The following is a 9,112-nucleotide window of genomic DNA, read 5'->3' on the forward strand; positions in this document are numbered from 1 at the left end:
GGGCGATTTAGTAATAAACCGTCTGGAGGGTTGACCGGATTAGAGTAGATCGGTCAAGTTATTGAGCGATGTATGAATATTGAGTTTATGTTTAACATTTTGAACGGAGAAGTAGGAATACGACTAAATGGTGTCCGAATTATTTTTAAATCGGACAAGCCTTAGGCGATGTATTGTCCGGACTTGTTATCCGGACAAAAGTATTGGAATTTATTCTAAGTGTTAAATCGGACAAGCCTTGAGCGATATGTTGTCCGAATTTGGTAAACCGGCCAAGACTTGACCGGAGATGAAGTCCGGCCAAGCCAAGTTGACCGAATTTGTACTATGCCTTGTGCTTAATTGATAAAATTGTTATTTTATCATAAAATGGAAAATTTGATATAAATGATTTTGGATTGATAATAATTCCATTGACTGCGGTCTATTTGGAATTATTTTTGTAAAATGTTTTGATGAGGAAATAAGGGTGACATATCAAGGAGAGGTGTACCATGGGATAAGGGTGACATATCAAGGAGAGGTGTACCATGGGATAAGGGTGGCATATCAAGGAGAGGTGTACATTTGATATAAGAGTGGCATTTGTATGTGTGTGGAATGATATAACTCTTTCTATTATATCCCTTAAGATTACTGTGGTTTGGAATCTTTATTTCTTTGTGATTTAAAGATTCATGATCAAGGTTCTTATTGAAAATTGTAGTATGGATGTTATTGAGGAGAAAATAACAGGTTTGGTCTGAAACTTTAAATAAACCTTGTTTGATTAGAAAAAGTTTAAAAGTGACATTATATGAAACCTGGTTGGTTCAAAGGTATGTGATTTGAATAGCTGAATGCTTGACTTGAAAAGTGGAAAGGAACTGGTAATATGTCCTTATTTGTTTTATATATAAAAAGTTGTTTTATTTAAAAAGTTTTGGTGATTATCACCCTGCAATAACATAAATAGGGTAACTCACTAGACCTTTCGGTCTAACCCTCGTTTTGTGATTTTAACTATGTATTGCAGGAGGTACGGACGGTAAGGGAAAGGGGAAAATGTGATATTTTCCTATATGCATTTCTACATGAAGAACTGTCTTTGATGTACAATTTTGATTAATTAACGTTGATTAGTACAAGAAATGTATCTGAATTTTTTAGACCTTGTATTCTGTAATGATAGATTCTTGTACTAAGGGACCTGAATGGTATATAATCATGTATTTCTTCTGAATGAAATATGTGTTACATGCAATGTGTGGTATGGGGTGTTACACAAATTGACACATCTGCTAGAGAACATCGATTGAGATAGAGAGGAGAATCAATGAACGATTTGCCCGACAGTGCTTCAAACGGTCAGTGATGGTGGGATTAGTTCTAGAGGGTGGAGGTGACGGGTTTCGAGAGAGAGAAGAGAGCGTGTTTTTGTTTCTTTCACAGGTGGGTTATGGTAAAAGGAGGGGCATGGATGGAAAATGAGTGGTTGAATGGGACTAGTGTTATTTTCTAGCTGGCTGAATAAACCATTAGTTTAGCCATTAAGTCACAACCGAACATCGTTATATGGTTTACCGGATAAGTCATACAACTTATTCAACCCATTACGTTGTAACCGAACAACCCCTTAATAAAAACCAACGAAACAACCATTACCAAATATTATACAACTAACTTTGTTCAATATTATCTTAATTGTATAAATAATCATAATAAAGACAATTAATCCAATACTTTCTTCTTCAATCATGTTGTACCAAAGAAGAAATGCCCAATCGAAACAAAAAAGAATTCAAATGCTAAAAGCAAAAGAATCAAACTTGAACAAAGAAAAACTTCAAATACTCTTCAAAACAGTTTTTCTTAAAAACAAAAACAAAAAGAAAAATCTTCTTGAACTGAACTACCAGAAGGGGGGATAGAGAGAGAAAACGCCTGAACAGAGATTTGCGTCTGTGTCGTCACGAAAATTATCCTTCCTTTTCCAGATCACAACCCTAATCCAAGGCATACAATCAGTCTTTTCCTTTAGATCAACAATTGTTTCACACTCGAATCAAGATGGATACATCCATCTGCATAAAGGAAGTCAATAGATCGGCGTTGGTGGCTTTTGCACCCGACGCGCCGTTGCCAGAGCTATAGATGTGTCATTTAGTTCGTCTGCAAATCTTGAAATCTTTCAACTCGACTTCCAATCTGACGATCGTACGCTTCCATTAGCCGGTGCAGCACCTAGTTTCGAACCATTTAATCCGTTGTCTTGGGGGAAATCCCCATCGTCTGGTTTAGAAGAATTCTCACTTTGGTCTTGTCGCTGGTGGGCTTGTCGATGGCAACATTGGTATCTGGAACCCTTGGTTACTCATTGGGTACTGTACTGCTAATGATGAATTTCTGTTGATTTCATTCAAAATTGCGGTTATATGACCTGTTTCTTTTTCTTTGGTTTATTATCTTTCCATGAATATTAAAAGCTATATGATTTCAGTATCCATATTTTTATTTTATGTTTTACACTTTCAAAATTATGATTCAGTTATTCTTACTCTCTGTGTTTTACTCCTTCAATCTTTCTTCTGAACACTAAAGTTGTTGGCTGGGTTGGGGATTGAGAGCAAGTGATGTATAATTCTTATAGGATCTTTCTTGACCTTCCCCAATTTGGCACTTCATTTTGATATATCAGCTAAGAATTCTGCAAACATGAACCAATCTTAAATTTCCGTAGTTTTTGTGGAGTTCTATGCTTATGTAACCACTTGTACTTGAATTGGAACGTTCCACAGTTATGTTGTAGAGCTTTGAGTTCAATATATTATTGTTTGAATTAATGACTGCAAGGATAAGAACAAATCCCACATCATGAGCGTGAGCACCATTGTTCAGATGTTGCTGTGCTGCATATCTAATTAGTTGTATCATACTATTTTGGCTATTTCTGAGGTTTTTGTTTACCATAAGAGAACATCGTTTAAAAAGATAGGTTTACACTTTCTTCACTTGAATTCAACTTCCCATTCGAACTCAAGTGCGGATTTATATTTTGTTGGAAACATACAAGAATCCAGATTTGATTCTCGTGTCGTAAGAAAAAAAAATCTGGGAAGAAGCAATATTTTTATTGAACGTGTTGATTCATAATTATTTTGACTACTTTATGATATTTTATCATATTCTATCCATTTTTATTCGACCTTCCACGAGTTCATTCTGCACAACTCCTTTTAACCGGTGGATTCCTTCCGACATATTTCTTTTATGATTTCATTGGAACTCATATAACGACAGTTCCTATTTGCTATAGTTATTTGTGCAAGTCTTTTACAAATAAGAAGCAACTATCTCTTGTACAGATCGTTTATTAATCTACTATAACTATAGCATACCCCCTTTCAATAGTTTTTGTGCTCAGATAAGAAAATGTGATGCTTAGTCGCAAAAATATGGGATAAATATGTGTTGGGTCATCTATTGATTTGGTGATGACCCACTGATCTGTTCCTCTACATTAGCAACACTTAGTAGTTATTGGTTCTTTGTATATTGGTGTCTTGGTACATACTTAAGCCATTGGCAAAATCGAAGACTAGCCGATGTGAAGACAGAAGGTCACCGATGCGGTGTTGTGGATCAACTGTCTAATATATACACCAAGACTCCAAAGTAGCTTAAATGAATATTGAAAATATTTTGATGCTACAATCCGATTGAAGGAAGATCTTCATAGACCGAAGATTGGAAATCTTCATGGACTCAAGATTGAAGATCATGAACTGAAGATTGAAAATCTTCATGGACCGAAGATTTGTGAGTAGCTGCTTGAAGCTACATATCCATCCAAAGGAGATCTTCCTACAGACTGACCATATCTCTGCAAAGTTTGTCTCTGCATGAACAGTGTTGTATGCACGCTGTGTACGATGAAAATGAGATATCAACATTGGTCAAGTCAACCCCTGCCTTCTTATCCTCAAGTGACAAGTGTCCCCATGCATTAAATGCTGAAGGTAGTATAAAAAGGCAGTGTGCATCTCCCATACATATAACTGGCTTTTGCAAGATTACTTAGTGCATTCTCAAAGAAATCGGCTATTCTCTTCTTCTCCCTTGCTCTCCTGTGTGTGAAGAAATTCTTAGTGTTCTTCATTTCCTTTCAAGAACTCTTTGTGTTGTTCTTGAAAGTTATTGTCCTTTTAAGATTGTTTAGGTTAGGTTTTCCTTTCCTATCTTCCGCAACAATCTTKTGTATTTCTATGTGTATTAATTCTTGATATAAATCAATAAGAATTAAAAAGTTGAAAAAAGTATGTGTAATTGTATTCAACCCCCCTTCTACAATTACTTTCTGTGTATTGCCTTCCCCTTCGGGACTAACAAGAGGTATCAGAGCAGTTAGCTTAATCTCATAAGCTAGATCTGCAATGGCCTCTTCTTCTTCCAACTCTACTCATTCTTCTTACCAAGACAATGACACTATTGCCAAGCCTCCCAAGTTTAACAAGAACAATTTCTCTATGTGGAAAAGTCACATGACACTCTACCTTGAGGGTGTTGATAGTCAATATCTCTCAATCCTCAAGGATGGACCCATTGTTCCTGAAGTATGGCTTCGTCATGGAAAAAGCAAAGACGATGGTAACCCTTCAAATGATTCTGATGATGATGAAGAGAAATCTGACTCTACTGGAAGGTTCATCATCAAAGATCCTTCTCAGTACAATGAAGACGATAAAAGAAAAGTTTCCTTGGATACCAAGGTAAGGGCTATCATTGCCCTCTCTCTTCCTGATGATGTCTTCCATTCCCTAGTAAACTTCTCTACTGCCAAGGACATGTGGAACACTCTATGTGTTCTATATGAAGGAACCATCGAAGTAAAGAAAAGCAAGAAGATTGGCCTTGTTAGGCAATATGAGCTATTTGTGCACGGGAAAGGTGAATCTCTCACTGAGTACTACAACAGATTTAACAGCCTTCTCAATGATCTGAAGTTTCATGGCAGAGTCTATAAAAACGAAGAATTCCTATGCAAGTTCATGGACTGTTTACCTGACTTGCACTTATATCAAGACAAGTAAAGATCTTGAAAATATGCCTCTTACTGCTCTTTATGGAACTCTCCAAAATTATGAGCAAACCAAGCTTCTCAAAAAGGCATTATTGAAGGATCCTAGAACTTCTTCTCCTGTTGCCCTTCTCTCCAATGGTACGAGGAAGCCAGTCAGTGAACCTCGTATCACCTATCTATCTGACACTGAAGAAGATGCTGTCAGAAAAGAAGAACTTGCTGAAAGCCATGCTGATGATGTTGATGATGAGGGTGATGAACTCTCAGTTAATGACTTGGCTGACAACATAGCCATGATGGCTACCAACTTCAAAAGGTATGCCAAAAAGGGCTCTTCTACTTTCTCTCCCAGATCTAAGGTCACCGACCGAAGAACCTTAGATCAATCTAAGTTAGCTCCTCTTGATCTGTCCAATGATGAGTGCTTCAACTGTGGCAAGAAAGGTCACTTTGCTGCTGAGTGCAAAAGCAAAAGGATCTCTAAGCGTCATCCTTCTCATCCTTCTAGCCGATCCTCTCACGATAAGTACAAGGCAAAGTACAAGAGAGAAAAGGCAAAGAACCAGAGCCTTCAGAGAAAAGGTAAGGGTCTCATCGCTGAGACTCATGACTGGATTGATGAGCCAACCTCTTCCTCCAGTGATGAGGACATGGCATATCTGTTTCTTATGGCCAACATCCAGGAGATAGAAGACCCTGTCAAGGACTCCTTCTCTGCTGCTGATGCTGATCTACCTTCTACCTCTAAGGATGCCAAAGATCTGGTCAAACCAAAGAAGGTAAACAACTTCTCTTCTCTCTTTGAATCTGAAAAGGTTCAAGCTTATGATTCTTTATCTATTGATCTTTACAATGCTAGATCTGCTAAGAAGAAAGCTGACCTTGAAATCAAAAGTCTAACTAATCAGTTACATAAATGCATGAATCAACTGAAAGACTTCGATAAGTTGAAAAATGACCTGAAAGAACAAAAGTTAATAAACAATGTTCTTAACAAAGAAAAATCTAAGGTCTTTGATAAGCTGGAGAAAGAAAAAGCCATTCTTAAAAAATGGGCTAGATCATCCAAGAACCTAGATAAAATTTTACATGATCAACTTCCTATTGAAGTAAAGACTGGCCTAGGTTATGATGATATGGATCTGTGTGCTCCTGATGACTCTTTGTGCATTTATTCTCACATTCTTTCTTCCTCCTTTCCATATCACTTATCTGATTCTGTTGGATCTCTTTCTCCTAGATCCAATGAAAATGGAAAATCTCTTAAGTTCGGAATTTTTGTCAAAGGTAAAAGTTCAAACACTGAATCTGAGAATGTTCCTGTCGACTGTGTGTTTAACTCTCTCTCTTTCTCTTAAGGAATCTTCTGATGCATGTTCTTCTAAATCTAAAACATCTGAGCATCTAAAGCATCCTTTGAATTGTCGTTTCTCTGCTGCTGAGAAAGGCAAGTCTGTGGACAAGCCTATCAAGAATAAGAAGCCAAAATCCAAACTGAAGATGAAACATAAGCCTTCGGCTACCTCATCTCAGTCAGCTGTTGCTTTTCAGACTGGTACCTCAGTACCTTCTATTACTGAGTTCGTTCCTAGACCAGTTTCTTTAAAAAATACTTCCAAGATTTCTACCTTCTCTAAGAAACCTATTCCGCCTACCCCTAAACCGCCTTCGTCCTATCTCTCTCACTCACCTCTTCTCCATTCGGCTTCCCCTAGATCGCTTCCTCTCCTCTCTATTTCTATTCGGTTTAAACCGATCTCACCCTCTCAAGCCTCTTCCTTCGGCCTTCCCTCTATCTCTATCTCTTTTCGGCTTCTTTCCCTTTTCCCTTACACAAGCCGATCACACACCCTCAAGACATAACCCCCATCCCCTCTCGGCCTCTCTCTAAAATCTCACACCTTAAACCGATTCCATGTCACTCATCGAATCACTCCATCCCCCCTCTCTCTCGATCGTTCTCTCACTCTCGGTCCCTCTCTCAATCGGCCCAACCACCCCTTCCACTTCACACAAGCCGATTATTCCTCTCCAACCCTTCGGTTTGTTCACCATTCGGCCTCCTCACTCCACCCTTAAGCCGATTTCACATTTTTGCAAGCCGAACCCAATTTCGGCCTACACCTCTCACCCCTTCAGCCTTTCTCTCAAAATCGAATACACACTCACCTACCCTTCTCCCCTACTCACATCCCATCCACCTAATACTTTGTGTCCCCTTTTCACTAACATTTTTTTCAAAACCCTTTTCCCTCTCTCTCCTTTTCACTCACCCAAGATCCAACACCCACACCCCTATTTTCACCTTTTTTTCTTTGCCTAGTCAAGTCTTACCTTTTTACTTTCCCTAGGTTACCCTTTTTTACCCAATATATATTTCTCTCCTCTCTTCTCTCTTTTTATAACCCTCAACCTCTCATCTTCTCTAAAACCTCAAACTCTCATCTCCTCAAGAACTTACTGTGTGTTTTCAAGATTCATCATCCATGGCTTCTAAAGTTGGAACTCCCTCCAAAGCTCCAAAGGTTAAGAAATCTGTTTCCTTCACTGTTGATGATGTTACATTTTCTCCATGCAATTTTGTGGCATTGTTGGATCACAATGAGAAGTATCCAGATTTCTACATCATCATCTAATTTTTATGTAAGTGCCCTCTTTTCAAAGCATTTACCTTTTCTCCAAAGATGAGTAAATCTCCATTACGTGCTTTCTGGGCTACATGTGTATATGATGCGTCTACCAAAGTTGTGCATGCAACTGTGTTATCTGCTAATGATGTATCATTTACTATTGATGATTTAGAAGAGTGTTGGATCTTCCTGCTTACTCTTCTTATGATGAACTAGTATCTATTGATAACCTTCATATTGTTGTTTCCACAATGGGTTATGTGCAAGACCCTGCTTTGATAAAACAAAGCACTCTTTATAGAAAGAATATGGGTGGTGTTTGGAACTTTNATATTGTTGTTTCCACAATGGGTTATGTGCAAGACCCTGCTTTGATAAAACAAAGCACTCTTTATAGAAAGAATATGGGTGGTGTTTGGAACTTTATCTTCTCCCATCTTATTCAATGTTTGAGTTCCAAAACTGGTGGAATGGATCAGTCACCCACTTTGGTAACCCAGCTAGCTCATGCACTTATTTTCCAAAGAAAAATTGACTTTGCCGGTTATTTGTTTGGGGAGTTGGTAAAGAAGATGGGTAGTGCCAAATGTTCTAATACCACTTGTTAGTCTCGAAGCGGAAGGCAATACACAGAAAGTAATTATAGAAGGGGGGTTGAATACAATTACACAGACTTTTTTCAACTTTTTAATTCTTATTGATTTATATCAAGAATTAATACACACAGAAAACACAAGATTGTTGCGGAAGATAGGAAAGGAAAACCTAACCTAAACAATCGTGGAAGAAGAAGAACCTTCAAGAACAACACAAAGAGTTCTTGAAAGAAAATGAAGAACACTAAGAATTTCTTTGCACACAGGAGAGCAAGAGGGAAGAAGAGAATAGTCGATTGCTTTGAGAATGCACTAAGTAATCTTGCAAAAGCCAGTTATATGCATGGGAGATGCACACTGCCTTTTTATACTACCTTCAGCATTTAATGCATGGGGACACTTGTCACTTGAGGATAAGAAGGCAGGGGTTGACTTGACCAATGTTGATATCTCATTTTCATCGTACACAGCGTGCATACAACACTGTTCATGCAGAGACAAACTTTGCAGAGATATGGTCAGTCTGTAAGAAGATCTCCTTTGGATGGATATGTATCTTCAAGTAGCTACTTACAAATCTTCGGTCCATGAAGATTTTCAATCTTCGGGTCATGATCTTCAATCTTGAGTCCATGAAGATTTTCAATCTTCGGTCTATGAAGATCTTCCTTCAATCGACTTGTAGCATCAAAATATTTTCAATATTCATTTAAGCTACTTTGGAGTYTTGGTGTATATATTAGACAGTTGATCCACAACACCGCATCGGTGACCTTCTGTCTTCACATCGGCTAGTCTTCGATTTTGCCAATGGCTTAAGTATGTAC

At 38.1% G+C, this 9,112-nt stretch overlaps 1 pseudogene; it reads left to right on the top strand.

Annotated features, from left to right (window-relative positions):
• The first annotated feature begins 2,049 nt into the window (after positions 1–2,049).
• The window catches only part of LOC112502296, a 60,297-nt pseudogene continuing 53,234 nt past the window's right edge, over positions 2,050–9,112 (top strand).

Source organism: Cynara cardunculus, unplaced genomic scaffold (genome assembly GCF_001531365.2).
Source record: "Cynara cardunculus var. scolymus isolate 2C unplaced genomic scaffold, CcrdV1 Un_Scaffold_1189, whole genome shotgun sequence".
NCBI classification, from domain to species: domain Eukaryota; kingdom Viridiplantae; phylum Streptophyta; class Magnoliopsida; order Asterales; family Asteraceae; genus Cynara; species Cynara cardunculus.